Genomic DNA, 6,000 nt, shown 5'->3' with positions numbered 1-6,000 from the left:
ATGCAGCCCCAAACTTGCAAGGAACCTCCAACAGGCTTCACTGTTGCCTGTAGACACGCATTATTGTTCTGCTCTCCAGCCCTTACTCATCAGTTCAGAGGACCTGCTGCCATTTTTCTGCACCACAGTTCCTATGTTTTCATGCATAGTTGAGTTGCTTGGCCTTGTTTCCACGTTAAAGGTATGGCTTTTTGGCCGCAATTCTTCCATGAAGACCACTTCTGGACAGACTTCTCCGAACAGTAGATGGGTGTACCTGGGTCCTACCAGTTTCTGCCAGTTCTGAGCTAATGGCACTGCTGGACATCCTTGTCCAGGCCAACCACTGCGTCTACGGTCCTCAATGTTGCCCATTTCTTTGTGCTTCTTGAAAAGAGCTTGAACAGCACATCTTGAAACCCCAGCCTGCTTTGAAATCTTTGCATGGGAGTGACCTTGTTGATGCAGTATAACTACTGTACCTTGTGTCTTGCCATGGTGTATGACCTGTGACATGAAACTATCTTCCACAACCTCACCTTTGTAGCAGAGTTTGGCTGTTCCTCACACGTTTTAAGCCTCCTACACAGCTGTTTCTGTATCATGACTGTGGGCCTGATTCAGTAAGGATCGCTATTGCGACCGCAACAGCGATTACGCACGGTCTCAGTGCGAAGATATGCTGATTGCAATCGCAATGCCATCGCAGCCTAACATAAGGACGTCCCCTTTACCTAACACACTTCCGTAATACTTAGCAAGACTGTGAAACTATCTGTAACATTGAGGCTAATCGCAGCATCACAAGATCTGACCTTACTCAGGAATTGCTAACCTCATCGCACGCAGTAAAAGCCCAAGCTGCTTATGGCATTGCAGTGGCCAATTTATGCACGCCCTTGTAACGAGGCCTGTGTTTCACTGACCACCCGCCCAGTCACCACCCTCAAACGGTACTTCCTGTCAATCACTCTGCAACGGGTCTGTGTAGTCACTGCGATCACAGTCCCGATTACAGTGGAGTGTTCGAACATGCGCACTGCGACGCATACGCAGAACGCAACATTCGGCCAATTGCGTGCGTAATTGCAGTTGCGATCCTTACTGAATCAGGCCTACATATGAAAATAATGATCATTATCACCTGTTTGGTATGATTGGTTAACCATACACCTGACTATAATCCTACAAAATCCCTGTCTTTGTGCAAGTGTACCTAGAAGAATTGATGCTGTTTTGAAGGCAAAGGGTGGTCACACCAAATATTGATTTGATTTAGGTTTCTCTTCTGTTCATTCATTTTGCATTATGTTAATTTATAAAATAAACTATTAAAACTTCTATTTTTTAAAGCATTATCACTTTGCAGCATTTTTTCCACACCTGCCTAAAACTATTGTACAGTACTGTACGCAGGGGCGTATCTATAATGGGACACACCCTGCACCCATAGGTAATTTTACTTACCTCTACGCTGATTCCCGAAGTGCTGTTCCGTAACGCTGGACTGGCGCTGAAGAGCAGCAAACACTCACTGGGAAAATGGTGGCGGCCATTTTTCCAGTGATCTGCGCATGCGCAGAAAAATGTCCCCGGGAAAGAGGGCGCGAGCGCCATTTTCCCGGAGACACGCGCATGCGCTGTAGATTCTGGCATGAAGCCAGAATCTACAGTGCTCAGTGCTGCTGAGCCGCCATCAGAGAGACTTAAAACGCCCCTGACTGTACGTGCTTATGTCTCTGCATTTACTCAATTTAGTACTGTATTATATGTCAGGTTTATTCTCCTCATGAAACCTTTATCTTCATATGCTGTCTGCAGGGTCATCCTAGGGGGCTATTCAGCACAATGCTGAATAGTCTCGGGAAGGAGTTCCCAGAGCTATTCAATTACCCGCGGTGTGAAGTCCAACTAAAACCACTTAAGTAAAAGAATGTGGTTAGCGCAACTAAAACACCCAGCTTTAGTCGCACTAACTGGCATTCTCTGACCAAAATGCCAGCCGCGAGGCTGTTAGCGCAGCGCTAAGCTGAAAAACAGCATCGCAGCCGACACATTAGTCAGATTTCAGTTCGTACCATCAGGAGGGTGTGAAAAAAAATCTTTTAGTCAGGCTAACAGCACAGTGAACTGAATAGCCCTCCTCATGTCATGTGCTAACACTTTCCCATGAATTATGGAATACACATATTGCTCCACACTTAAGCCTCTGATTCCCATGGCTGTATCTACTTCATCAGGATTTGGATTATCACCTGGAGTACTTGTCATCTTCCACGCTTGAGCTGCATTTCCATAGTGAACTTCCATGTGGCATAGTTCTCTGAACCTCTCAGCTTTATGAAGGTCATGCTGGCTGCTTCTGCAGTGTGTATTTTGTGTGCTGATCCAGACGGAGGACTTCACTGTATTCTTCACACACAGGGTACTGTGGCGCCTGGGCCCATACCTGTTTATATGTCCTAATGGTATAGAACCTAGGTGGTTAACAATAGGCACCAGCAGAATTGTGAAATGGAGTTTAGCCCATATTGTGATCCTTAAGCAGGTTTCAGGTTTATAGAGGAAAAGTCGTAACAGCGTCTGAAGTGGGTGGCTCGCAGGGGCTGGATAACAAATTATAGCCTGGGGAGGAAGCACACAGCATTGGTCCATGACATACCTGACTACTTTTGAAAAAGCATTTGAGGGAGATTGTGAATTTAACACCTATGAGTGCGCGTTAAAGTGGGAATATACTGCTACATCTGAGAGGCGTGCCATAACATTGCTTACATCCAAACGTAAACGAGCCCCAAAACAGTTAGTAAGATCTATTTGTTGATGAAAACACACTGATACTTTTCAGAAAATGCATGTAGCCATAGAGATCACTGTGCCTTATAACCAATGCATGAAATTGAACTAATGCTCCCAATGGAATATATATGTCTCAGGAGGGTTTTTAATATAACGGCTTTATAATGGGTGTACAGCGCAATCAGGGAAATTGTTAGACTCTTCAGGGAGTCAGGGAGATTGCTACTGTTTCAGGGAGTCTCCCTGACAAACAGGGAGAGTTGGCAATTATGGTCCACGAGCAGTGGCCCATCCTTCCAAAGTGGTTTAACATATAGAAAACTTGGGCTTTCAATTTTTTATTGCCAGTGTTTAAAAAAAAATCCCTTTTCACCACAATGTACTAAGAAAATATTACTAGAGCAGCTATTCCAGTTACATTAAACATGTGCTCCAGTGGAATCAGTCCCACTCCCATGTCGCCCCATCTCCATATCTCGCACCACGTCTCTGTCATGAACAGCTACAATAGTGTTCGTTCTCGCGTCCCTACCAGCTGCAAAGCCTTGTAAAACCAATACTTACCTGTAGCAGCTGCATCATGTTCAGAAACAGTAAAGGACAATTTGCAAGGGTTACACATAGGTAGCAGCCTCAGATCTGGCCCACCTGCACCGCCAGGCCCAGGAAAGCAAGAGGCAGCCCAAAATTACACATGGTGGTCCAGCCTGGGGGGCACATGCCCCCCTACCACCCGCCCCAGTCCATCTCTGGTGTCGTAGAGTTTGGGTGATGTGATTCGCAACTTTGAACATCGTGTCCGGGGCTCTCGATGATGCATAGCCCTGCCCTGTAAAATGCTGCAAGTTACAGCTTTGAACAGTGGCCATAATGACAATATTGCGGCACCAGTGACATGTGGGCATGGTCTGTGCCATAGAGGGAACAGATATACCCCGCATACCCTTTAATATCATAATGTAGCTACCTGCAATTCATGTGTGGTTACTCTAGTCTTGGTAGAAAATCAGATAGTCATTATCGTTGGTGTAATCAATGTTTAACATTTATGGCCTGAAACCATCGAAGATGGACCATCAATGGTTTGCTTTCATCACTGGATTTCCACATGGAGTCCACCTTGCCTCTTGCTGGGTATTATTTGGTAACTTTTTAAAGTGGGCCTAGCTGATTGATGTGTTTTATATTATCTTATAAATGTGTTTTATATTATCCTCAGACTCCATCCAAAGCGATTTGTTTCCTAGTTTTTACCCATGAGCTAGTTATGCCCAGCTATATTGTTGCCGCTGGCGTGGCGAATTGCGCTACGCATAGTGCAAAATATGCGCCCGCGAGAGGATACTTTCACTGCATACGCGACCGTGCCTCCATAGGAATGTATGGTGCGCGCCATTGTGTAGTGTAGCATGCAGGCGAGGGGAATTGCATGGCGCGATGCGTGTGCACATTTGTGGCGCAAGTAGCCATAATGCATCTGTATGTAGTTACAATTACAGCAGGCTTTGAGCAGATGAAGTGCTAAGCCAGGCTGCGTACTGAACTCTCCATCATGATCTATTACCTAGTGATGTACATGACTCTATAGATAATGTGCAGCATAGATGTAGTGTACACACAGGTCCTGCTTCACCAAGTTGTGACTGCAGAAACATATATGGCAGATGTGAGCTTATGAGTCCCCAGTGACTATTCCCAAGTGTAATTATGGGTAACTTTCTCCCCCTTAGAGGGCATGGTGCAGGCCAGGAAAGCTATTATTACTACTACTGCCGCTGTGTGAACCAGACTGAATGAAAGCTCGGAACGAAATGTGCGAATGTAATGTTTCCGGAGGGTGAACAAATCGGGCGGAACTAGAAGTGTCGTATCACCATGGTTTCCGTGGCCAACCCGGAACTGTAGCCGTGGCCGGGTTGCCCGAGAGCCGGTGGATTGGGTGAGGGTCCCGGTGTAGTCCTGCACTGGCCGTATGTATCCTGATGGCGGCGCTGTTCCGGCAATGCTTATTTCTATCTAAGTCTATAGTGCCTGTAATCAGGGCGCGGACACTGCCAGGCTCAGGCATCCCGTGTATCTGCACTTTCTATAGAGCTACAAGTTCCAGCAGAGACTGATCGCATAGTTTGAGTTGTTTTTTTAGAAGTGTCTTGTTAGTCGAAACATCCATAAACACAATCGGAAGCTTCATAAATTAACCCTGTAATGTTGCATGCTGCTACAGTATATATTTGTGATAAGAAATATTAGATAATAGTAACAATAATTATTTCATGTTATCTACTCTTTCTTTGATAAGTATATTAAGGGATAAGGTAAGTATCCCGGAGGCCGCAATGCCGAGGCTGATATTACCGGCGCCGGAATCCTGACGCCTTTCACAATACCGACGTCGGTATTCCAACCGCCGGGCTACCGAAGGTAAGTAGCGGGGTGGGGGGGGGGATTAGGTTTAGGGGGAGGGCTAGGTTTACGGGGAGGGGGAGGTTAGGGTTAGGCACCATGGAGGGAGGGTTAGGGTAGGCAGAGGGTTAGCGTACTGAACAACAAGTGTTGGTATACCAGCCCTGTCAGGTTGCCGGTGTCGGGATTCTGACAGCCGAGATCCTGACTACCCGCACCCCGCATCCAACCCGTATATAACATTTAGTTTTATATATACAGTATGTGTGTTTGCTATAAACAGTAGTGATTTGGATCGGAATCGGTATGATTTACCGCCGGACCCACGCCCGGCGGTTGGAATCCCGTCAGCGGCATCCCGGCAGAGGAGGAAATCCTGATCGTCAAAGGTAAGTATATACTAACCTATTTCTACCAACTAACCCTCCCTTAGGGGTGCCTAACCCTAACCTTCCCCCCCAGTGCCTAACCCTAATCCCTCCTTCCCTGCCGCCTACACCTAAGTCCCCCGGGGGGTTGCCTAATGCTAAACCCCCCTTCCTCTAGCCTAAACCTAACCTCCCGGGGGGGTGCCTAACCCTAAGTCCCCCCCCAAGAACCCTAAATCTAACCCTCCCCCCCCCCCCCCCACAGCTGTTGGCGCCCGGCGTCCCTTTGATCGAGATGCCGGGCGTTCGGCTCCCGGCGTATGTCTAGTGACAGGCGTCGGCATGTCAACGCCTGTCTTTAGACCCTTGCCGGGATATGACGGTCGGAAAGCCGGCTGTCGGGATTAGGTCTGCCATCTTCCCGACTGCATACCTTTGGATCTAATCCTGG

General features: G+C 47.2%; 1 protein-coding gene across 3 annotated transcripts in view; it reads left to right on the top strand.

Moving 5' to 3' along the window:
- The first annotated feature begins 4,600 nt into the window (after positions 1-4,600).
- COG7 (component of oligomeric golgi complex 7) overlaps positions 4,601-6,000 on the top strand; it is a 100,687-nt gene continuing 99,287 nt past the window's right edge. The window contains exon 1 of one of the 3 annotated variants that reach the window (XM_088452058.1): positions 4,601-4,748. The gene's annotated coding sequence lies outside the window, so the exon portion shown is untranslated. Of the gene's footprint in view, positions 4,749-4,813; positions 4,981-6,000 lie in introns of those variants that run through there. The other 2 variants (XM_088452061.1, XM_088452060.1) reach the window with 2 other exon arrangements.

Source organism: Taudactylus pleione, unplaced genomic scaffold, assembly GCF_031769625.1.
Source record: "Taudactylus pleione unplaced genomic scaffold, aTauple2 ptg000032l, whole genome shotgun sequence".
Lineage (NCBI taxonomy): Eukaryota > Metazoa > Chordata > Amphibia > Anura > Myobatrachidae > Taudactylus > Taudactylus pleione.
This window is presented reverse-complemented; position numbering and strand designations above follow the sequence as displayed.